Source organism: Ipomoea triloba, chromosome 3 (assembly GCF_003576645.1).
Source record: "Ipomoea triloba cultivar NCNSP0323 chromosome 3, ASM357664v1".
NCBI classification, from domain to species: Eukaryota; Viridiplantae; Streptophyta; class Magnoliopsida; order Solanales; family Convolvulaceae; genus Ipomoea; species Ipomoea triloba.
Genome location: NC_044918.1, coordinates 21,125,275 through 21,150,241, shown reverse-complemented (window position 1 = coordinate 21,150,241; position 24,967 = coordinate 21,125,275). Strand labels below are relative to the sequence as shown.

General features: G+C 36.7%; 2 non-coding genes across 2 annotated transcripts; both read left to right on the top strand.

Annotated features, from left to right (window-relative positions):
• Nucleotides 1-21,722: 21,722 nt before the first annotated feature.
• TRNAI-UAU lies at nucleotides 21,723-21,796 on the top strand. The gene has a single exon. It is a non-coding gene; the product is annotated as a tRNA-Ile (tRNA).
• Nucleotides 21,797-21,934: 138 nt separating this feature from the next.
• TRNAI-UAU lies at nucleotides 21,935-22,012 on the top strand. The gene has a single exon. It is a non-coding gene; the product is annotated as a tRNA-Ile (tRNA).
• Nucleotides 22,013-24,967: the final 2,955 nt, after the last annotated feature.

The window sequence follows — 24,967 nt, the reverse complement described above, 5'->3', positions numbered from 1 at the left end:
GAATGGTAGATAATATAATAATATTAACAATATTACCATATTACCATAAATAAATATATATATGGATAATTAACTATCACGGGCCTAATTTCTGACTGCTGAAACCCCTAGTATGACTCCAACATTAGTACCCCAACAACAGAAACAGCAACAAAAACTTCATCCAAACAAATCAAAACTTGGAAACAGTGAAGGGTTTCATCAGAATTTCCAAAAAGATCACACCTTTAGCACCAGATAACTAATTGAACACATACAGAAGCTTCCAATATACAATCCAGACATGACCCAAATCCAAGAAATGGAAATTAAGACAAGGGTGTTTCTTGTCCTCCTAATACATAACAAATGACAACCAAAATGAAGGGAACAAATGCACAAACCATATGATTAACACAAGCACAAGATGTATGAGGAATGATTAAAGAGTGTGTACCGTGGCATAGAGATTGGAGAAGCCATTGACAAGGGTAGGAGCTTTGGTGAAGCGTTGTTGGAAGGCATCGCTGAGATTGTGGGCAGGATAAGTGGAGATGATAAGGACAGATGGTCGAACCTGAGAGAATAGGACGCCGAGAATGGAGCTGCATGTGGTCTTCCCAACGCCGCCCTTCCCTCCTACGAACACCCACTTCAACGTTTTTTGGTCTAAAACGTTCTGCACTGATCCTTCTGGCGAATCCTTGGAAGCCATGGAATTAGCTCCCGTACTTTAATGTCTCCTCTTCAACGTGGACACTTTCTCTTTTATAGAAGAAGCCGAAACCCATATAGAGAATTTCAATTCCCAATCATCCTAGGACATTGCTTCTGAGTTGGCAGCAGAGATCCGATGATGCCTCCTTCTACACTTTCGCTTTGGCAGGTACTCTATTTTTGTCACTTTTTTTAAAAACAATTTTAATTTTTTTTTTCCACTCCACTTATGAAAATTACTCTATTGGTGTTTTCTTGAATCCAGTCTGCACTTTGTTTTTGCATACATCCTTAGTCTTTTTTGGAAGGAGGGGGGCTATTGCATACAGGGGTTCTTTTTGCATACATCCTTAGTCTCCCTAACCCATTTATTGATCTTATGAGTGTCTCACATGTTTTGGTATAGCATACACATTGAGGTGGGAGTACTCTTGAGTAGATGATAATGAAATATGCTGAATTGATGTTGTGAGGCTGGATGGTGGATGAAAAGTTGAAAATGAAGAAAAATTGAAAAGAAAAAAGGGATTGGAATGGGACTTGTTTGGTGTATGGAGAGCCATTGCTTAGCATTTGAGTTGCAAGGCCTACCCCGGTAAAAACACAGAGATCTGTGCGGGGATGGTTGACTTGAGTGTTAAGGGTGGTTGGGAGGGAGCCATTGCTTGGTCTCACTGGTCTTAAGCCTCCGGTGGCAAAATGCGGAGCTCCGTACACTTGGAGGTGATTGGTGGGATCAAGGGTGGGGTTGGTGAGATCTATTGCTTGGCATGAGTTTCATAAAGGTTCTTGGGGGGAAAATACAGAGCTCTGTACCCCGGGGATTGAGACTTGTGTCAAGGGTAGAGGATTGTTGGTTATAGCTATTTGGGTATCGGTCCCACCCTCTTGTGTGGGACTGAAAACATGATGATTGATAGTTTTGAGTTTGATAGATGATTAGGGAGAATAGGATTTATGCATTTAGAACTCTTTGAGTACTTTAGGGTGTTTTAGTGCTTTGCACCTTTAGTATAGTATGATTTGATGAGTTAGTATTTGTACCCTTTGATTATATGGTCACTTTTGGGCCATTTGTACAAAACTATGTTTTGGTGTATATACATGCGCAGTTTTTTTTTGTTATGATAAAATAGAAGAGGAGAGGAGAAGACATTTAGGCTGGCAGTGTGGACTCCAGGGAGGTCAGATTGTGACTGAGGAGGATACACAACAGCAGGAGACAAGAAGGAGACAAGTGAACAATATATCTATCACAAACCATAATTAAGCATAAAGGTTAACTAGAATCCTACCAAATCAAGATGGTAAGCAGCTCTGCAGATAGTACTGTTTTCAGCAATGGAAGAATCACTGTTTCAATGGAAAATTACTTGGCTAAACTGCAAAAATGAACCACATCTGCCATGCAAGTCTATACTACTTCTCCTATTCTTGATTTGTTAATTTTACTTGGCTAAGATATTTTTACTTCCATGTGTCTTTATAGGCTCGAAAGGAGAAGATTTGCAACGACAACGAGCTAACGACGGCTTCAGATCTGTGGCGACAATGAGCTACTGATGGCTTCAGATCTGTGACGACGAGGGCTACCGAGGGCTTCAGATCTGGACATTGTGCTTGTTTATATGTTTGCATCTTAATATTTTTCCAACTTTTTGTTATAATAAGCTTTCTCATGAATCTGTGATGTAGTTTTTACAGTGGTCTTCCTTTGCTGTTTTTAGATGAATACAAGTCTGCTCAAGCAAAAGGCTAAAATGCTTGAGGAGTATTTTAACATCTATATTGGTTCAAATGGTAACCTGTCCAGACTTCCTGTCTTACTGGATCAGTACACGCCTGACATGGACCATGTCCTAGAGTTTGTGCTTTGTCTGGGCAATGATGTAGGTTCCTTGCTTCCTTCTTCCTTTGGAAATTCTTTTGTACCATAGACCCGATACCCTAGACCTTAGACCCGAGACCCTAAGCCCGAGACTTGAAACCCGAGACCCGGGACCCTAAACCCTGAACCCCGAACTTGAGCCCCGATCCTCGAGACCCTAGACCCAAAGACCCTAGACCATAAACTTGAGATCCAAGACCCAGGACCCCGAACCCGGCCCTGAGCACCGAGACCAGAAACCCGAGGAGCGAGACCGGAAGCCCGAGAGCTGAGATCCGAGACCCAAGCCCCGCTCCCCGACCCCGACCCTCGAGACCCAATGCCCTAAATCGAGACCCTAGCCTTGACCCGAAGCCCGAGACCTAAAACCTGAGACCCGAGACTCTACGCCCGAGACCTGAAATCCAAGACACTAGACCTTAGACTGGAGACGCGAGACCTGATGCCCAAACCCCAAGATCTAAGCCCTGAGCCCCGAGACCCTAGACTCTAGGCCCTAGCCCCGATCCCGATCCCAGAGACGTTTGACCCTAGACCTGAAGAACGAAGCCTGAGATCCGAAACCCTGAGGCCCAAGACCCGAGCCCTGAGCCCCAAGACCCAAGACTCTAGCCCCAACACCCGAAACCTGAGACCCTAGACCCTAGACCTGAGACCCCGAGACAAGAGACACGGGACCCAGAACCTAGACCCGAGACCCGAGACTAGGGATGTCAATCTGGCCCGAACCCGATGGGCTAGCCCGAAACCGACAGGGCTGTAGCCCGAACGGGTTAGTCCGATAAAAAAATTAGTCCGATGAGCCCGAAATCGATTAGCCCGATGGCCCGATAGGGCTAGCCCGAAATTAAATGGGCTAGCCCGATAGCCCGAACAATTAAAAAATTAAAAAATATTTTTTATTATAAAAGTGATGTGAAACATAACATACTTGGAATTTATAGGTGAGTTCATCTTTAGTATTATTTTTTTTTATCACTAGGTACATTTTTTAATGAATATATAAATATAAATATATATTACATATAATTAATAAATATAAATAAATAAATAAATAAATAAATATATATATATATACAAACTGGAAATTCATTCCAGTGAACTCACTGGAATGAATTTCCAAGCTTGGATTTATACGAGCCCTAAACCCTAAACACGAGCCACGATCCCGGAGAGCCGAGACTAGAGACTTGAGACCCAAACATCGAGTCCCGATCCCCGAGCCCCGAGACGAGAAACTCGAGAAGCGAGACCGGAAACCCGAATCCTAAGACCCGACACTCGAGAACCGAGACCCGAGCCCCGAGCCCCGACCTTCGAGACCCAATGCCCTTAACCCGAGATTGGAGACCCGAACCTCGAGCCCAAAAACTCTAGACCCGATCCCCAAGAATTGAAACCCGAGAGCCCGAGCCCTGAGCCTTGAGCCCCGATGCCCGAGACCTGAAACTCGAGCCCTGAGCCTCGAGACCCGAGACTCTAGACCCAAGCCCGATCCCTGATCCCCGAGCCCCAAGACCCTAGACCTGAGCACTGAGCCCCGAGACCCAAGACTTTAGGCCCGAGACCCGAAACCTAAGACCCTAGACCCTACCCCGACCCTCGAGACCCAATGCCCTAAACTCGAGGCCCTAGTCTTGCCCGAAGCCTGGGACCTGAAACCTGAGACCCAAGACTCTAAGCCCGAGACCCGAAATTCGAGACCCTAGACCTTAGACCAGAGACGCGAGACCCGATGCCCAAACCCCAAGATCTGAGCCCTGAGCCCCGAGACCCTAGACACTAGGCCATAACCCCGAACTTGAGACCCGAGACCCAAGCCCGATCCTCGATCCCAGAGACGTTAGACCCTAGACCCGAGGCCCGAGGCCCGAGCCCTGAGCCTCGAGACCCAAGACTCTAGGCCTGAGACCCGAAACCCGAGACAAGAGACACGGGACCAGAACCTTGACTCGAGACTTGAGACCCTAGACCCTAGCTGTTGGGCATATTCGGGAGGTAAAATATCCTAAATGGCTGGCCAACGTGGTGTTGGTTCCGAAGCCGCATACTTGGAGAATGTGCGTCGACTACACCGACTTAAACAAAGCTTGCCCCAAAGACTCATTCCTGTTGTCGAGGATTGACCAGATGGTGAATGAGACATCAGGGTGTGTTGTATTAGGTTTCATGGACGCCTTCCGAGGTTACCACCAAATTTTCATACACGCGCCCGATGAAGAGAAAACTGCTTTCGTAACTCCGGACAGAGTGTACTGTTACCGAGTGATGCCCTTCAGCTCGAAAAATTTCTGGGGCGACTTATTCCAGAATGGTGTCTCAACTATTCAAAGACCTGTTGGGCAAGTCTATGGCTGCCTACGTTGATGAGATGTTCGTGAAAAGTGTCAAGGAGGAAAATCACGCGGACGACCTTTCTACCAGCTTCCAAGTTATGGAGAAACATAATTTAAGGTTAAATGTTAAGAAGTGTGCTTACGCGGTACAAGGGGTAAGTTCTTAGGCTATTTGGTAACTCGGCGAGGGATCGAGTCAAACCCTGAAAAGGTTAAGGCTGTCCTAGACATGCAGCCGCCTAGGACTATCAAGGAGTTGCAGTGCTTGACAGGTCAGTTGGCGACATTGATTCGATTTTTGTCTAAATCGACCGATCGGTCCTACCCTTCTTCGACGCCTTGAAGACTAGGGATGTGTCTGTTTGGTCGGGGGAGTGTCAGACAGCTTTCGAAGGCCTCAAGAAGTACCTGTTTTCTCCTCTATCGTTGTCCAAACCAGTGGAGGGCGAGATGCTTTTTCTTTATCTAGCCGCCTCTCATCAGGCTGTCAGCTTGGTCCTCGTCCGGGAAGAGGACAAAGTTTAACATCCGATATATTATGTGAGTAGGGCTTTAAAGGCTGCCAAAGTTCGTTACTCGCCACTCGAGAAGATGGTCTACGCATTGGTAGTTACGGCTCGGAAGTTAGTCCCCTACTTTCAAGCCCACCTCATTGGCGGGAGTTCTCAAGAATCCGACCTCGTTGGGTCGATTAGTAAAGTGGCCTGTCGAGCTGACCCAGTATGGAATTGAGTACCAACCACGACCCGCCATCAAATCCCAAGTATTGGTTGACTTCATAGTCGAATGCACAACTCAGGATTCAAAGGATGACTCTATAACCATTCCCGACTTCGAGGAATGGTGGGAAATGCATGTTGATGGTGCCTCGAGTCAAAAGCACCATGGAGGGGAGTAATGTTAACCACCGAGAAAGATTCCGACTATACTACACCCTAGAATACCAGTTCAAAACTTCCAACAATGAAGCTGAGTATGAAGCTGTCCTCGGGGGGTTGCGGGTAGCCAAAGCTTTGGGAGATAAGAGACTTCGCATCCGAACCAACTCACGGTTAGTGGTCGGGCAGGTGAAGGGAACTTATGAAACCAAAGGAGGAAGAATGAGACAATATAAAGAAGTGACTGGCACGGAAGTTAGTACTATAGGGGTACTATTGGCCGACCATGGTCAGAAATTGTATTCGAAAAGTAGCTAAGTGTCCCGTTTGTCAGGCCTTTGCTCGAAAAGAAACAAGGCTGGTTTCCTTCTATATGCCCGGTCACCACCGCCATTCCCTTCGCAAGATGGGGTGTTGATTTACTGGGTCCGTTACCGATGGCGTTGGGCTAACATAAGTTTTGCATAATAGATGTTGATTATTTCACTAAGTGGGTAGAGGTTGAGCCATTGGTTACCATAACCGAGTATCAGTGTAATAAATTCCTTTGGAAGAACATAATCTGTTGGTTTGGCATCCTCGAGCATTTGGTAAGCGACAATGATCGCCAGTTTGATTGTCGGCCCTTTGCCGAGCTCTGTGAGCAATTCGGGATTCGGTATAATAAGGTGTCCGTAGCCTATCCTCAGGCGAATGGACAAGTGGAAAATGTTAATCGGACCATCGTGGATGGAATACGGAAAAGGTTGAGTGAGCTGCAAGGAAGCTAGGTGAGAGAGTTGGAATGAGTATTGTGGGCCTATCGCGCGAGCCCGATGAGGGCGACTAGAGAAACACCATTTTCCCTAACATACAGATTTGAGGCTAAGGTGTTGATCGAAGTGCTCGAGCCTAGTGACCGAGTCATGAGGTATACCGATGAGGCGAAAGAACAAAGCCGGATGATAGAAAAGAATTTCCTAGAAGAGAGGAGAGAGGTTGCTCGGCGCCGGATGGCTGAGTATCAAAGACCAGTCAAAAGATATCAGGACAAGCGTGCCAAGCCCCGGTACTTACTCGAAGCGGACCTGGTACTCAAAAGTCGGACCGCTAGTAAGCTCAATGAAGGGGGAAAATTCGCAAAGAAGTTGGAAGGGCCATATCGCATAGCTGCAGTAGTCCAACCTGGAACGTACCGATTGGAGGCAATGAATGGTCGACCAGTAGAAAGGATCTGGAACTCGCATCACCTCAAGAAGTTCTTAAAGGTCTGAGCTATTGTAAAGGCTGAAAAGTCTAGAGCTTAGGGTAGGCTGAAAAGTCCGCCTCTTAGGTCGAAAGACCCTACCTAGTTAGTGGTCGAAAGGTCTATTATACTTAGCAGTTGAAAAGCTTATTCCGTGTAAAAGGCCGAAAAGCCTATAATTCGATTATTATTAGAAATCAAAAGGCGGTGCAGGATAGGCGGTCACGAAAGGTTTTCTAAAGAGATTCGGCGGCGGAATGCGAGAAATATGGAAGGAAGGCCGGATAGATTAGGAAAGTGCCTAAAATTTAATAAGGAAAGAGTTCCTAGGTAGTTTAGTAGTTTCTTAAGGGAGAAATCCCTCTTAGCTTGTATAAATAGGTGTTCTAGGTCTCGAGAGAGACAACAAGCAATTTTCCACAGTACACTTATAAGCTATTCGTTGTACTCAAAGGCAATTCGTAATACAAAGAGGACTGAAAAGTTACTCTAGTTTTTCAATAGTGTTAGTTGATTTTCCGGTGGTGTTGGCCTACCGTTCGACCATTCCTTGGGAGATAAAACCAACAGCGGCGGTAGGTGGAGCGATGACGGTAGGTGGAGCAGGCAATGCGCACGACGGAGGAGGCATTTACATAGATAGAAATTTTAATATAAGAGGCAATAATAAATGATGTAGTAAATAATGAATAAATTAAAAATTATTGGCATAAACATTTCAAAGAAGAGCTAAAATTAAAAAAAAATAAAAGAAGAAGCAGGGAAACGGAGTCGTACTAGCCAGCAGTAGGAGTTCGGTGGAGCGATTGCTGTTGGCATTTGGCGGACCGGCGGTGGTAGGCGTTCAGGGACCTTCAGCGGCGGTAGGCGTTCGACGAAGCAGCGGCGGAGCATGAGAGGTCACGGCAGAGAAGGAAGACGATGGTCACGGCAGAGCAGATCCCAGGCGCGGCGGAGCAGACCAACAGTCGGCGATGGCATGCTGTCGTCGGCGTTGGGCAAGGAAGGAAAACAGCGTCGGCGGCGACTGGGTGTGGGTGTGTGAACAATGTTTAGGGCTGGATAGAATGTCTACATTTCACAAAGTAGATCTCATTCTATATTCAGATTTAGCGACATAATTTAAATTCCGTAGCTATATTGCTTTTTTTTTTTTTAAACATTAATCTAGCGACAGAATTGAAATCTGTCGCTAGATCTAGCAACAAATTTCATTTTCGTCGTTAAATCCTACCAAAAAAATTCAGATATATTATTCTAGCGACGGAAATAAATTTCGTCGCTATGTTCTAAAAAAAAAATTGGCCATACTAATCCGTTGCTAGTTTAAATTTGAATCCAAGCAACGAATTTAAATTTCCGTCGCTATATGTTATTAAAAATAAAAATGCCGCATTTTCCGTCTTTATTCCATCACTAAGTTATAAAAAAAATAAATAGATGCTTTAAACCTAGCTACGGATAATTTTTTCCGTCGCTAATCTGTAGCAATTAAAATTAATTAATCGGCCCGCCAAAAATCCGTCGCTAATTTGTCCCAATTTTATGCGCGGTAAGTTACCGCTAAAATTAGCTACGGAGTTAACGTCAAACTTTTTCCGTTGCTATCCCGTCGCTAACCTTCAATTTTTTGAAAATAAATAAATCCGTCGCTATTCCGTCGTTATTTCCGTGTTCTTTTGTAGTGTTATTTAGTTATTTACCTATACAATCCAAATAATATGAATTCATGTACTTAATATCACGTCACAATCAAACAAATTTCATATAGAATACAACATTCACGAAGATCATGAATCACATAGCAATTATTCAAAAATAACGAAATAGATTTTTGAGAGCAAAAGATTTTCACATAAGCACTTAGGAAACAAGTTTTTATTTACTTATGAGGTTAAAAGAATTTTTAGTGAACATAAATCTTACTTGAATTCCAATGACACTGAAGGGAAGAAACAAAAAGTGATGTGGCGCATTATTATTTTTTTCTCTTTGTTGTCGTTCATGAGAGTCGATGATGATGAAGGTGAGGGTATAGGGTGTCGTAAATGCTAGGTTTTATACTTAGGGTTTCCCTTTCTCTTATAAGTATATAAGTACTGTGTGCAGATTAAGAACTAATATATATGTATATATTATACTAGTTTTATACGCGCATTGCGCGAAATGAGGGAACCTGTCTTAAAGGGATGCCAAACCCATTCATGAGTAGCCCATCGATGAAAATATCGACCATTCTCCGTTCCCGGACGATTAAGGCCCGTAGGCTAGGTAGGCGATACTGGACCGAATAACAACACCTTGGTGGGCTTGCAAACCGTTCGGGGGGGTAAGAAAAATATTTCTATGTGGAAAAAAATTATTAGTGTACATTTTTTGTTGGGGTTGCAAGCTAAGAAAGTTACCAAAAATGGGGCGGTAGTGGACCTACATACACTATAAGTCGTCTTGGAGCGAGTTGGGAGCTCTATAGTCTATAAAGGATACGCGACAGTAAACAATAACATTGAAATGGACTCGCAAACTGGATAGGTAGCCTGTGGAGGTAATAAAGCAAATTTTAGCTTCATTTTATACCGATCTCCAATTGGGCATGTAGGGAAAGGTATGCAATCCAGCGTGCAATAAAAAGAGAGGAAAAAAAAAAAGAAAAAAAAGAGATATAAACAAGGGTGCGTGGAGCTAGCATGAGGTAGCAGGCAGCCCACAGCCCTAGAAAGGGGTGTTTTTAAGTCACTGTTGTTGGTCCCAAGGGGATGGGGTACAAGTCTAGAGGGGGGGGGGGTGAATAGACTTGTATAAGATTTTGCAAATCTTTTTCGACCTCTCGTGTGTATTGGACTTAGGATGTTTAGGTCCGATACCTCACAAGATGAAGACAAAGTTTTATGCGCAGCGGAATAGTTATCCCCTTATTATTAGCACGAGTTTGAGTTAGTTCGAGAGGTGTAGTTATATGTAGTGCAATTCGAGAGTTAGATAGCGAGAGATAAAAACAGAAAGTAAATGCGAGAGAGATTTTTAAGTGGTTCGGCCAACCCGCCTACATCCACTCTTCTTCCAGAAACTCCCTGGAAGGATTGCACTAAAAACTTCCCTTTCTAGTACAATATCGAGCGCTTGAGCTTTGATCACGAAGCCCGCCTCAAGCCTCAGGTTTTTTGCCCCGCTTCTTGTTACTCCACCTATCGAGCACTTGAGCTTTGATCACCAAGCCCGCCTCAAGCCTCAGGATCTTCACAAGACAGCTCCCAGGTTACTCCGCCTCTCCTCAGGTTTTTCTCCCCGCTTCCAGTTACTCCACCTCTCGAGCACTTGAGCTTTGATCACCAAGCCCGCCTCAAGCCTCAGGATCTTCACTAGACAGCAGCCAGGTTACTCCGCCTCTTCTTNGGGGGGGGGGGTGAATAGACTTGTATAAGATTTTGCAAATCTTTTTCGACCTCTCGTGTGTATTGGACTTAGGATGTTTAGGTCCGATACCTCACAAGATGAAGACAAAGTTTTATGCGCAGCGGAATAGTTATCCCCTTATTATTAGCACGAGTTTGAGTTAGTTCGAGAGGTGTAGTTATATGTAGTGCAATTCGAGAGTTAGATAGCGAGAGATAAAAACAGAAAGTAAATGCGAGAGAGATTTTTAAGTGGTTCGGCCAACCCGCCTACATCCACTCTTCTTCCAGAAACTCCCTGGAAGGATTGCACTAAAAACTTCCCTTTCTAGTACAATATCGAGCGCTTGAGCTTTGATCACGAAGCCCGCCTCAAGCCTCAGGTTTTTTGCCCCGCTTCTTGTTACTCCACCTATCGAGCACTTGAGCTTTGATCACCAAGCCCGCCTCAAGCCTCAGGATCTTCACAAGACAGCTCCCAGGTTACTCCGCCTCTCCTCAGGTTTTTCTCCCCGCTTCCAGTTACTCCACCTCTCGAGCACTTGAGCTTTGATCACCAAGCCCGCCTCAAGCCTCAGGATCTTCACTAGACAGCAGCCAGGTTACTCCGCCTCTTCTTGCTTAATCCAAAGCAAGGACCTTTGGTTGTCACAGTTGAGTGTAACAAGCTCCAATCTGACCAAAAGCTATCGTTGAATCAGCTTCGATGTAGAGAAGCTTCGGTCACCTTCTAGATGTTTAGCAGTTTGAGCTTTGTAACTCTCACAAACACTAAGATGTGTTTTCTCGCTGGTTTAAATATCAGGATGATATTCCGGATTGAGCACTTGCACTTAAACGTTTGAATTGGACACCTCTTTAGATTTTTCAATAAACCAACTTACTCCCTTCACTTCTTTGAGCTTGTGTCTTCACGTCCTTTTTAAATGAGAGTTGAGGAATAATTCCGTTGGAGGGAAAATTATCCCGTTTGAAATCTGTCTCCCATGCTGGGACTTGCATCTTTTCAGCATTTTTCATGGAGTGGTGGTCTTGTAACTTGAACCTTTTGTTTGGTAGTGGATATTCCATAATCCACTTTCTTGAGTCCATGCTCCACTTGCTACTTTTGGTAAAAGTTACTCTTTTTAAATTCCCATTGATCCTCGTTTTAGGGAATAAGACCGACTTTGGATTGGTGCACCTTCTATCCGTTTGTTGTGGAATTCTGATGTGGCATCCACTTCTGGCACCTCCTAAATATTTTATCTCCATGATATTCTTCTTCTCCGATCTTTATTCATGCTTCCTGCCCGTCATTCAGCCTTTTAGAGAAGTGTTAGTTTATCGAGACCAAGGTTGATGTCTCGATTGTTTGATATCTCGACCCCATGTATCGAGAGATCCATCTCTCGAACTTTGCTTATGTCTCGAACTGGATTGTTGTATCGAGAGATCTCTCGAACTCTGCTTATGTATTGAACTGGATTGTTGTATCGAGAGATCCTATCTCTCGTACTCTGCTTATGTCTTGAACTGAATTGCTGTATCGAGAGATCCTATCTCTCGAACTCTGCTTATGTCTCGAGACTTAGTTGATGTCTCGCAGACCCTTATTCCTCCAATGTTGTCCCGTGCCTTCTTTTGATTTATCCATGAGATTACAACACGAGACTTCTAAGATGTTCACAAGTTTCACCTTAAGCTTAAATATTTTCCGAGTTGAGCTCAAGTTACTCGGTTGTATTTTCGCTCTTAGTTTACTTGTCGAACTTACATATAGTTCCTATCTTTCGAGACTTAGGGGATTCTGAAATACATTTTGGTATCATCAAAACCTATTACATTATGTTCCTAACAACTGTGACGCGATCCCTAATAACTCGGCGAATACCCCTATCCACCTATGCATGCAGGGAAAGGTAAACAACCCAGCGTGCAATAAAAAAAAGAGATAAAGAAAGGTGCGTGGAGCTAGCATAAGGCAGCAGGCAACCCACAACCCTAGAAGGCCATGTTTCCGAGTCAACGGGACGTGATCCCTAAGAACTCGACAAATACCCCTATCCACCTAGGCATGCAGTGAAAGGTACCCAACCCAGCTTGCAATAAAAAAATGGATATAAAAGGTCTGTTGGCCTTGAAAGAGGTACGTGGTGCTAGCATGATGCAGCAGGCAGCCCACAACCTTATCATCTATCCCGCTTCTCAGCGGTCGACTTATTATCTATCCCGCTTCTCAGCGGTCGACTTATTATCTATCCCGCTTTTTAGCAGACAACTTATCATCTATCCCGCTTCTCAACGATCTACTTATTATCTATTCTGCTTCTCAGCAGACGGCATATACCTGTCCCGCTTCACAGCGGTCTACTTATTATTTATCCCCCTTTGCGGCAGTCGATGAATTTAAATTTTGTGGCTGAGCGATCGCCACATCTCGTTTCTCGGTGGACCACTAAGTTACCCCTCCGTACGTGCGAGATCTGAGTCATCCTAACAGGCATCATGTGGTTCTACACCACCAAGCCACTCAAGATCTTGTATATTAAAGGGCAGGAAGCTCCACTTATGCATGAGAGTGCGCTGGAAGCAAAGTAGTAGGGGGACACGTGTGTGGCCAAGAATGAAAGGTGTCTGATGTAGTCCATTTGTCAACAATCCGTGAGTCCTTCAACAGTATAAATAGGGTGCTTTCCCCCTCTTAAAAATCATCCTTTGGTTCACAATCTCCCTTCTGGCTGAGTGGTATGAGCCTTTTCTCTCCTGTCGGCACGCCATGATTCGATTCCTACTGGTAACATATTTAGTTATATTTTATTTATTAGTTCCCTAGCTTCTTTATTTATTTGTTGAGTTAATTTCATTTTTTGTCCTAGATTTATAAGTGACAGTCCACTTTTAATCTTTTTTTTATTTATTAGAACATCCTCATTTGGTCCTAGTATTATATTGACATGACCATTTTTAATCCTCCATCAACAAAATCGTTGAAATATCGTTAAATACAAAGACGTTTCAATCTTTTTTATAAAAAGTATGTTGAACTGCTATATTTTTTTATGTTTTTTTTTGAAAACATCAATAATTGAAGACCGAAGTGTTCTTCTATTTAATGATATTTAAACTACTTTGTTGATAAATGACGAAAAATGGTCATGTCACAATAATACTACTAGGACCAGAAGTGGATGTTCTAATAAAAAATGACTAAAAGTGGATTGCGGCCTATAAATCTAGGACCAAAAATGGAATTAACTCTTTATTTGTTTATTATTCAGGCCGTCATTTTGGGCCCTATTCGATTCCTTAGGGCTATAGTATTTATTATTTATGTATTCTTTGGGCCGTCATTTTGGGCCTTATTCGATTCCTTAGGGCTATAGTATTTATTATTTCTGTATTTTTTGGGCCGTCATTTTGGGCCAATATCTTGGGCTTTGTAAGTGTTATTTTGAACTTAGCGCCATGGTTAATAAAGCCGCTTTCTTCCTACTCCATCCTGTATCACTATACTCGGTTTATGATGGACCCAGTCCCAACCATATGAGGATCTAGATGTAAACTTTTCTACAATGCATGTCTTTTGACAATGCAGAAGATTGAACTCTTTTAAATAAACAACCAAATTAGATAACCAACTTTCTTGATTACTGAAAGTAAAACAGTAAAAAAATAAAATAAAATCCTGCTAAGTTAAAATAATATTTCAAACTCTTCGACATCAAAACATACTTTGAGTTCATATAATCATGTTTGAAACTTTATTTACTATACTCCATAGATCTCCAATAAGGAGATCGGAGGGAAAAGTTGTGTGTTCTTTATTGCTTCGATTGTTCCCCTAATTCCTATTGTAGTAGGTAATTATAGTACGTGGTGTATGCTTTGCGCATAAATAGTTGTAGTGTTCTACTAAAACCTTTAATTTTTAAAAAAAGATATGTGTTAGTGTCTCTAAGCAATAAAATATGGCATTTATCTATACTATATATAAAAACATTATCCTCCTCCAAAATTTCCCGCCCAAACGTAGGGGCATTTTAGTAATATATTAATTATTATTCTAATTATAATTAATTAATATTATTCTATCATAATATTAGTAATTATGGTAATTCGTTATTAGTAATTATGTTAATTATTATGATAGTATATTTGTATTTTATAGATTAATACATATACGTGCATTAATGTAATACCACTGAAAAATGTTTATGGTAATTAATTATTATGATAGTATATTTATATTTGATAGATTAATACATATACGTGCATTAATGTAATACCACTGAAAAATGTTTATGGTAATTAATTATTATGATAGTATATTTATATTTTATAGATTAATACATATACGTGCATTAATGTAATACCACTTAAAATTGTTTATGGTAATTAATTCTTATGATAATATATTTGTATTTCATATAGATTAATACATATATACATGCATTAATGTAATACCACTGAAAAATGTTTATGGTAATTAATTATTATGATAGTATATTTATATTTTATAGATTAATACATATACGTGCATTAATGTAATACCACTTAAAATTGTTTATGGTAATTAATTCTTATGATAATATATTTGTATTTCATATAGATTAATACATATATACATGCATTAATGTAATACCACTGGCAAATGTTTATGGTATAGATTTATTTATTTATTTATTATGGTAGAATAATAATCTATATCTATATCTATATCTATATAATAATATATAAAAATATATTAGTTATAATTGTATGGAATTCTATTAATTATAATTGAATTCCATATATATTATATTCCAATACCTATTTGTTTACAATTCCATTTATTTATTACCAAATTAGCAATTATTACCAAAAGATATGTTATTATTATCTTAATGGTGAAAACATATGAATGGTAATCAAATGAATTACCAATTACCAATTATTACCAATTAACAATAATAGCTATGCATCTCTCTCTTTATGTCTATAAATACAAGAAGAAACTCAGTCTACCACCAACACCAATTTTAATCTCTCTTAGTTCTGTTGTTTTTTCGTTTGTGAAAACATCAATGTACATAGGAAGAACCACCCTTCTCCATAAAAGTGTGACATATTTATTGCTTTTTTTGTTACTGTTCTTATCTTTTCTTCTTCTTCTTCTTCTTCTTCTTCTTCTTTTTTTTTGATTTTTTTGGTTACATTCATTGCAGGTTCTTATATTTTGCAATCACAAGCACTATGGTTAATTGTTGGTAGCTTCAATTGTCGAAAGGTAAGCTAATTTGTCAAATAACTACAACTTTTATTCTAAGTATTAACTATTCTTTTTTAATTGATTTTTTAACTATTCTTTTATATTTGAAATCTTATATTTCCAGCTCTCTTGATTCTTTAATTATAAATGCAGATATTTGGAGCCTAATAAGCAATGTGATGAAAAGGATAATGGATCTGTTAAGAGATGGATGTGAAAGTTGAGAAGTAATTCATAAAATATTTTCCTATTGAAATCATAGGCATTTTATGCTTTTGGGCATTAAAGATTTCAAATTTTAAATTTGTGTAATTTTTTTAAATATTAACATTTCATGGTTTTACATTACTTTGAATATGTAGTTGTTTTATTCGTTTATTCATACCATGTTCAGAGGTGAAATTATAGTTCAAAAAAAAGAATATTAAAAAATTAATTAATTGGAAATTAAACGGCATGGAATTTAGGCCATTTGAAAAAGTAAATTAATATTAATATTTGATTGAAAATTGAACAAAAAAGGAATTTAATTTATTTTGACAATTAAATTATTATAATTATTATAATTATATTAATATTTATGAAGGAAAAAGAAAATGAATATATTAATATTTCATTGGAAATATAATTGGCAATTATATTTTTATAATTATATTACTTATTAATTATATGGAAATGAATATTAAAATCTTTTTATGAATGAAAAAGGAAATAAATATTAGACACGGGAATATGTTATTAATATTATGTTACTAATGTTACTAATTGGCACAGGAATTATGCCAAATGAAAAAGGAGATTAATAACAAAATTTCACTATAAATATAACATAGCTTTCCCTATTCAAAAATTAGTAACCACCAAATAAAATATTAGCAAAAAATTATAACAAAAAGAAATGAAAATGAATATATGAAGGAAAAAGGAAATGAATATATTCATATTTCACTAGAAATATAATCGAAAATTATATTATAATTATAATTATATTAATTATTTAGAATGAAAACAAAATGAATTTATTAATATTTCACTGAAAATATATTCAACAATTATATTTTTATAATTATATTACTTTTTAATCATATGGAAATTAATAATAAAATTTTATGAATGAAAAGAAAATAAATATTACACGGGAATCTGTTATTAATATTTTCTTACTAATTGGCAAAGAATCAGGCCAATTAATTGGCAATTATTATCAGGAAAAAGGAATGGATGGAAAGCAATATTAATTCTTTTGATGAAGGAAAAATAAACGAATATACTAAAAAGAAAATGGAATATTATGAAAAACTGAAATGAATGTATTAATATTTCACTGGAAATATAACACAACTTTTCACTACGTATTAATATTTCACTGGAAATATAACACAACTTTTCACTACGAAAAAAATAGTAACCACAAAATGAATGCAACTTTTCACTACGAAAAAAATAGTAACCACAAAATGAATGACTAGGAAAAAATTATAAAGGAAAAAAACCACAAAATGAATGACTAGGAAAAAATTATAAAGGAAAAAGGAATGTAAAATAATATTAATTCTTTTTATGAAGGAAAAAGGAAATAAATATATTAAAAAGGAAATATTTATGAAGGAAAAAGGAAATAAATATATTAAAAAGGAAATAAAATATTAGGAAAAACGAAATGAACATATTAATATTTCACTGGAAATATAACACAATTTTCTCTATAAACAAATTAGTAACCACCAAATGATATATTAGGAAAAAATTATGAAGGAAAAAAAATGGGAATGAATAATAATTTTTTTATGAAAGAAAATGGAAATGAATATATTTAAAAGGAAATGAAATATTAGGAAAAACGAAAGAAATATATTAATATTTCACAGGAAATATATTAATATTTCACAGGAAATATGACACAACTTTCCATATGAAAAAATTAGTAACCAACAAATGAAATATATTAGGAAAAAAATTATGAAGGAAAAAGGAATGGAGATCAATATTAATTCTTTTTATGAAGGAAAAATGAAATGAATATATTTAAAAGGAAATGAGATATTAGGAAAAACGAAATGAATATATTAATATTTCACTGGAAATATAACATAGATTTCCCTACAAAAAATTAGTAGCCAACAAATGAAATATTAGGAAAAAATTATGAAGGAAAAATGAATGACAATAAATAATTCTAATTATAAAGAAAAAAGGAAATGAATATATTCAAAAGGAAATTAAAATATTAGAAAAAATAAAATGAATATATTAATATTTCATTGGAAATATAATCGGCAATTATATTATTATAATTATATAAATTAAATATTAATTAATTAATTATATTAATTATTAATTATATTAATAAATAGTACTCCATAATAATTAATATTTATTAACTAGAAGGTTGAGAAATCCCCTCACCAACTTTAGATGTCGTTGATCAAATTAATTTGTACACGTGTGACATGAACACTGCAGAAGGTCGAACATATTTAATATATAATAATAATAACTTTTGTATATACGAATTGATATTTCTATTAACGAAAAATAATTAATTTAGTGTAATTGACTAATAATAATTGCCTACTAATTATTATCGTAATTAAGCTAAATATTGGTCGTTGAATTTATTTTTATACTCCGTAATAATTAAAGTTAAATTATTTCTCATTTTTCCATATTTATTTTTGTAATAATATAATTACTTAAGTTATATTAAATATAGATCTTTTTAAGATAATGGTAAACAAACAAGTCATATATTATTCAAGTAATTGAGTGATACTTTTGCACTAATCTTATAATCAAATAAATGTACATGTTCAATATTATATTTTTATAAAAAATAATTTTATCTTTAATTTTATTATCTAAATAAATAATACAAAAATTTATCCGTGAATCGCACGGGTAATTGGATAATTATTTGCTCTAATTGAAGCAAAGAAAACATCAGAAAACATAATCAATCCAACTAATTTCATCAATTGCGCTATATAATATTCGATGTTATAATTTATATAATTGTATATCGATCCAAATATTCTTAAAATATTATAACAAATTAATTCCGTGCAACGCACGGGCGAAAATACTAGTTAATTCTAAAGCAATTACAATAACAACTATTTGTACTGTGGGCATTGTTGATATCATGGATTTTGCACCGCTGATTAGATGAACTGTCGTTAAAATAACTGATATGATTTATCACTTCAATTATAAAAACTTTAAAGCTGAAAATTTAGAATTTAATAAAAACGGTATGATTAGAACACCAATTCATTTAAAATGTGTAATATTTTTGAGTAAAAAATTTAACACTTTCACATTTTTATTTTAAAATTTACATCTTGACCTGACCTATTTCACGGATAATGATCAATGAGATGGTATCACAGAAGAGTTACTCATTAGATATTAGTATATGAGTTTGGATATCCATATATATATATATATATATATATATGTATATGTATATATATGTATATGTATATATATATATATTAGATTAAAATTGTAATTTGATTGTATTTTAAAATTAGTTCTATTTTTTCAAATTTGTCTTCCATGAATGTATTTAAATGATAATGTGGTATGTGCTAATGTATTCTCTTTTAAAATTTATTATTACTTTTTGAAATGTTTTTAGTATTTTACAATAATTTTATAAAAATCCCTTTTTTTTTAAACTATAATTTTACGTCAAATATGTAAACCGAATGGGTGGGGGTAGGGGTGGGGTGGGCGTGGGGAAATGGGGAATCAAGGGCTTAGAGCTCAATTAGTTAGAGGATCAGTAATACTAAACCAAATAATACAAAAGTTGTCTACTACCATGTAGTGTGATGGATCTCGGTTACCATTCTAAATGGTGGCCATAAGTTCGAATCTAGTGGTGGGAGTTTAGATTTTTTGGACTGAAAATGTTTGATAAATAAAGTATAGAACAGATACTATCATGTAAAGAATAATGATTATTTCATAAAAAATAATAATAATTACTGTCAAAGCGGGCTGGGTCGTCCCACTGCGGGCCTAATTTCTGACACGTTTTTGTAAGCCGGCCCCTGGGCTTTTTTACCCTAATAAAAACTGACGCCAATTATAGGTGAATGAAATTGGTAGGAAATTGGTATGAAATTGGTATGTTCTTAGTATTTGACTAATTTTATGAATAATAAATATATATGGATAATTAATAAAATAATAAATGAATAAAATAAATGATTTTACTAAAATACCACTAAGTTTGGGCGGGAAAATTTGGGAGGAGGATATTGTTTTTATATATAGTATAGATTTTTCATAATATTAAGTTTAATATTAGTATATATAAAAGTTACTCCCTCCGTCCCATTTTATCTGTCTTACTTTCTTTTTTAGTTTGTCCCAAAATAGTGTCCTCTTTCTAAAATTGATCATAATTATCATTCTACATTTTCCAATTTACCCTCTTGACTTTTCAACTTTTTAGACTATTAATGAGGCAAGTACAATTGTATTTTGTACAAATAACACCTACTTTTGAAAGGCAAAATTGAAAAGTTAGTATCATTTGGTATGTTGTATTAAAAACCGTGTAAAAAGTAAATGAGACAAACAATTAGGGACGAAGGGAGTATATATTTAAAAACTACATTAAAAGTAAACATGACAGTAAAATGGGACAGAAGGAGTAGTTTACTTTGAAACGTTATCTTTAGTAGCGTTTCAAAAATAAGTGAGTAACTTCTAAACTTTTTTTTTTTATTTCTATCTTTATCGTTATTATTTTAAATAAATTACATACTTTATTGCCCAGCATTCTTCTTCATTTCCATTCGAACAACTCTTCAGTAACCGTGTAATTATTCTTGGTATGATTTTTCTTTATATGTTTTTTGGGTGCGTTTGTATGTAGTGAAAATATATTTTAGGCAATTGTTGGTTTCTTGTTGGGCTCTTATTTTAGGTAATTGTTGGTTGCTTGTTGGGCTCTTATTTTAGGTAATTGTTGGTTGCTTGTTGGGCTCTTATTTTAGGTCATTGCGGGTTGCTTGTTGGGCGGAGGTTTTTATTTAAAAATGTTTTTTTTTTACTTGAATTGGTTGTTAATTGATTCCTATATCATATGTTTGCGAAACTTCAAAATAGAACTTGAAGAAGAAGACTAGAATTTTAGAAGAGATTCAGACTTCAAAGACAAACTCGAAGAAGACTAGAAGTCTAGAAGAGATTCAGACTTCAAACACAAAGAACAGAGGAGAAGCCGAGAAGGTCTAAGGGTGAGAACGGAGAGAAGGAGCCAAAGACTGAGGGCGACTGCGCATCCATCTCTCTCTCTCTCTGTCTCTCACACACACACACACACGCACACATATATATACGAACCCTGAAACCTAACCCTAATATTAATATGGTTTTCGGACGGGCCGGTTTAACAAAACACGCACCCTACCCGAATTAAACAAATCGGAAAATCAGTGCTTAATGGGTCGGTTTAGATGAATTCGGTTTCGGTCGTGTCGGTTTGTCTTTATTCGGTCAGCGGGTCGGGCGGGTTATGCTCTCCCCTAACCACCACTACAACCCCACCACCCACCACCACCACCCTACCAGCACCATCATTGTATATTTTAAAAATTTAAAAATATTTATATTAAATATTTAGAAAATGACTTCGTTCTTCTTCTTCTTTCTATAAAAAACTTCGTTCTTCTTCTCCTTTCTAGAAAATGAACCAAACACACCAAAACAGTTTTCCAAATACAACTAAATACTGGAAAGGAAAATGTTTTCTGAAAAATGACTCAATTTTCAGAAAACATTTTTTAGAAGTCATTTTCCCGCTTTCCAAACAGACCCTAAGTAAGAAGTTATTTTGGGTCATTTGGTTAGTGTGTTGGTTATTTATTATCAACATGATAATAAATATATGATCTTGTAGCTCAGTTGGTTAGAGTGTTGGTCTTATGAGCTGAAAGTTGTGGGTTTGAGCCCCAACAAGACTAATTAATTTTAATATGAAGTATTAAAAATAACATAATTCAAAATAACAGTTATTTTAGGTTAGTTGGTTATTTTTATCAACATTATAATAAATGTGCGGTCGTGTAGCTCAGTTGGTTAGAGTGTTGGTTTTATGAGCCGAAAGTCGTGGGTTCAAGCCCCACCAAAACCAATTAATTTCAATCTAAAATAAAATATTACGAAATACTTAAGCCAAAATTAAAGTTTTTTATAATGAAAATTAGCATTAACATGTAAGTGGTTATTTTATGTTAGTTGGTTATTTTTATCAACATTATTGTAAATGTTAGGTCGTGTAGCTCAGTTGGTTAGAGCGTTGGTCTTATGAGCCGAAAATCGTGGGTTCGAGCCGAACCCACCAAGACCAATTAAATAAGCTAATATAGCTTAATTTAAAGAGATATTAGAGATGATCCAAGAAAAAAGGCAACTCGGGCCAAGGGGGGGGGGGTTTGTACGAAGAAAGACAATATGGACTAATCATAGCCCGTCTCGGGTGGCAAGAACGGTGGGATTGGTCCGTGGGCTTTGACCTATCCTTGTGGCCCACCATGATTTTAGTTAAGTTTGTAGGACTTTCCTTGTATAAATAACTTTTATATTCAATATTACTACAATTATTAACTTTTACTATTTTACCCTTTATATTTTACACGAACTTAGTTGACCCATATATAGTCCAAGTCAATTAGTTTGATCATTGGTGCTTTTAATGTGAGTTCGATGTACAAGTTCGAGCATGTTTTTTTACTATTCAGTTTATAATCATCTCAATCAACAACGACAAGGTCTCAGTCTCGTAAGTCCCACGATTCCCACAACACTAACGTCACCCTGGTCAAGAATACCCCAAATAGAGCCGCAATCTGATAACCATTTTGATAGGTCCGAGGGTACTTGAGGGATCGCTTGACCAATCATCGATTATAACAATTATTTTCAGCGAGCAACAATGAACTGACAGTAGTTTTAACCGACGAACTGACCAAAGGCCTCCGGCGAAGTAGCATGGATGGCGGTGCGACTGGATTTCTTTTGGCGACCTCTATTCCTCCCCCAGTGAGCTCGTCAGCGGCGACCTTGATTCCTCCCTCCGACGTTGTTCTTGTCCGACGAACTTGCGTGGAAATGGTTCCTTTCAAAGTGGCTAGGATGTTATTAGGTATTTACGAGAACCCTGACTTTGAAGGTAAGATTAATATTCACCAAAATTATTTTAACCGAAAATAATAACTTTCATAAGTATTTATGTTCGAAATATTGTTAATATCTCGAAAGTATATTTTCAGTAATTGTGAATGATTGATTTAAGTGATTTGTGAATTTGTAATAGTAGAAATAATTGAAGTCGAACCTATTGAATCATCCAAGTACACAATACATTCTTCCATGTACACAATATATTCATCCAAGTATTGAGAATTATGATATCAATGTACTAGCTCACACGTAAGTGTACTCATTTCCACACTCTAAAATGAGCACCGTCCCGATGTTCAAAGAAAATAAATGTACAATGGGGAAACAAGGGGGTAACAAGGGTGGGAAGGGAAAAATAGAAAAAAAATTGAGAACTAATTAAAACCGTCCATCTAGAAAGATCTAACGACTCTAAAGTAAGAAAGTAGAAAAATGCGATGGCATTTTGGCAAATAACTAGAACTTTAAAGTGTACTTAGCAAGATTACAGAGTACAATTTGCAATTCTATATAGTGCATCAGTGTGGTTTAGTTTTAGAGTGCATCAGTGTGGTTTAGTTTTAGAGTGCACCTAACAATAATATAAAGTGCGTCCAGTGTGAACGTGTATTATTTATGGTTTATTATTTATGGTTTAACGCTAAGTTGTCTATCAAAAAAGATTAACGGATCAAATGTAATTTAAAAAAAAAATGCAGTGGCAGTTTCGTAAATAACTGGAACTCTGTGTGCAAGTAACATGTGTTAAAAGTGCAAGTAATAGCTGCAAGTGTGCATGTACAATATGCATGTAAAATCACTTAAAACTGAAACCATTTACACTTAATAGTGCAAGTAATTCACCTTTTTCATATTGGTGCCCTTAATGCTAACGTCTTTCACATTGATGTACTTAATGATAACGTTTGGTGCACTTAATATTGTTGCTCGGTGTACATTATTTGTTGCACTTTTAATACATTTTACTTGCACTTAGGTGCACTCTATGAAACTGTTACTTGCATTTTTAACACAATTACTTGCATTTCAAAGTTTAATTATTTACAAAAATATCGTTATATTTATCTAGATGGACGGCTGCGATGTGTTCATATTTATCTCCTAGGTGTGCGTTCTCATTTGATTTGTTTCCTGTATATATGTATATAGGATTATGATCCCATGAGAACACATCTCTAGGAGAAAATTAAGAACCAATCTCAAGCTTACACATGTAAAAATCAGACAGATAAGATTTAATTTTTTAAAAAATATGGTGGTATTTTCGTAATTATTGTCAAATTTACTTCACAAACTTGAACATTTTTTTTTCTTCAAAAAAAAAAAACATGAACATTTTAATATGCATTATGTAGAAACTAAATATGCATTCTTGGATAAATGTTAAAAAAATCAATATTCTAAATCTAAATTGTAAATGCTAAAGCCTAAGCAGTAAAAAGTGAACCCCTAAACCAAATAAAACAAAAAACTCAACTATAAAATCTAAACCCTATTAAGTGCAATGCGTTTTTTCAAGTGCAATATTTTTATACTAACTATGCATTCTGTAACAACTAATTGTCTATTCTTGAAAAATGCAAAAAACAAAGAGCTAACGCCCCACTGGGATCAAACCTGTGACCTCTCACTTTGGAGGGCCACAGCTATGCGACTTGACCACAAGATCTTTGGTATATATTTATACTATACTAATAAGAGCCAAAGAGAGTTAGGCCTAAAATGGGTAGAAAAAATGGCGGTCAAATTATTTAATCAAATGGATGGTTCAGATGAATTATTTAATCAAATAGATGGTTAAGATAATTCAGATTAATATTATTAATAGAGATTATCTAATTTAACCCACTTTTATGATTATCCGTTAAGTTTTCCGTTAAATATTCTCTTCTCTGTTAATATTCCGTTAACTTTTAACTTACCCATTAATTTATATAAAAAAAGTCTTAGGTTCGAACCCCATCTCAATCAAATTTGACATAATTAAGTTTCTCACTCTATTTTAAGTTTCTCACTCTATTTTACTCTTATTAAATTAAATAAATTAGTAGCTACAACAAAAAATGATACATATGTATTTCTTTTTTTTTTTTGAAAGGTAAACGTAGCTATTCCATTAATT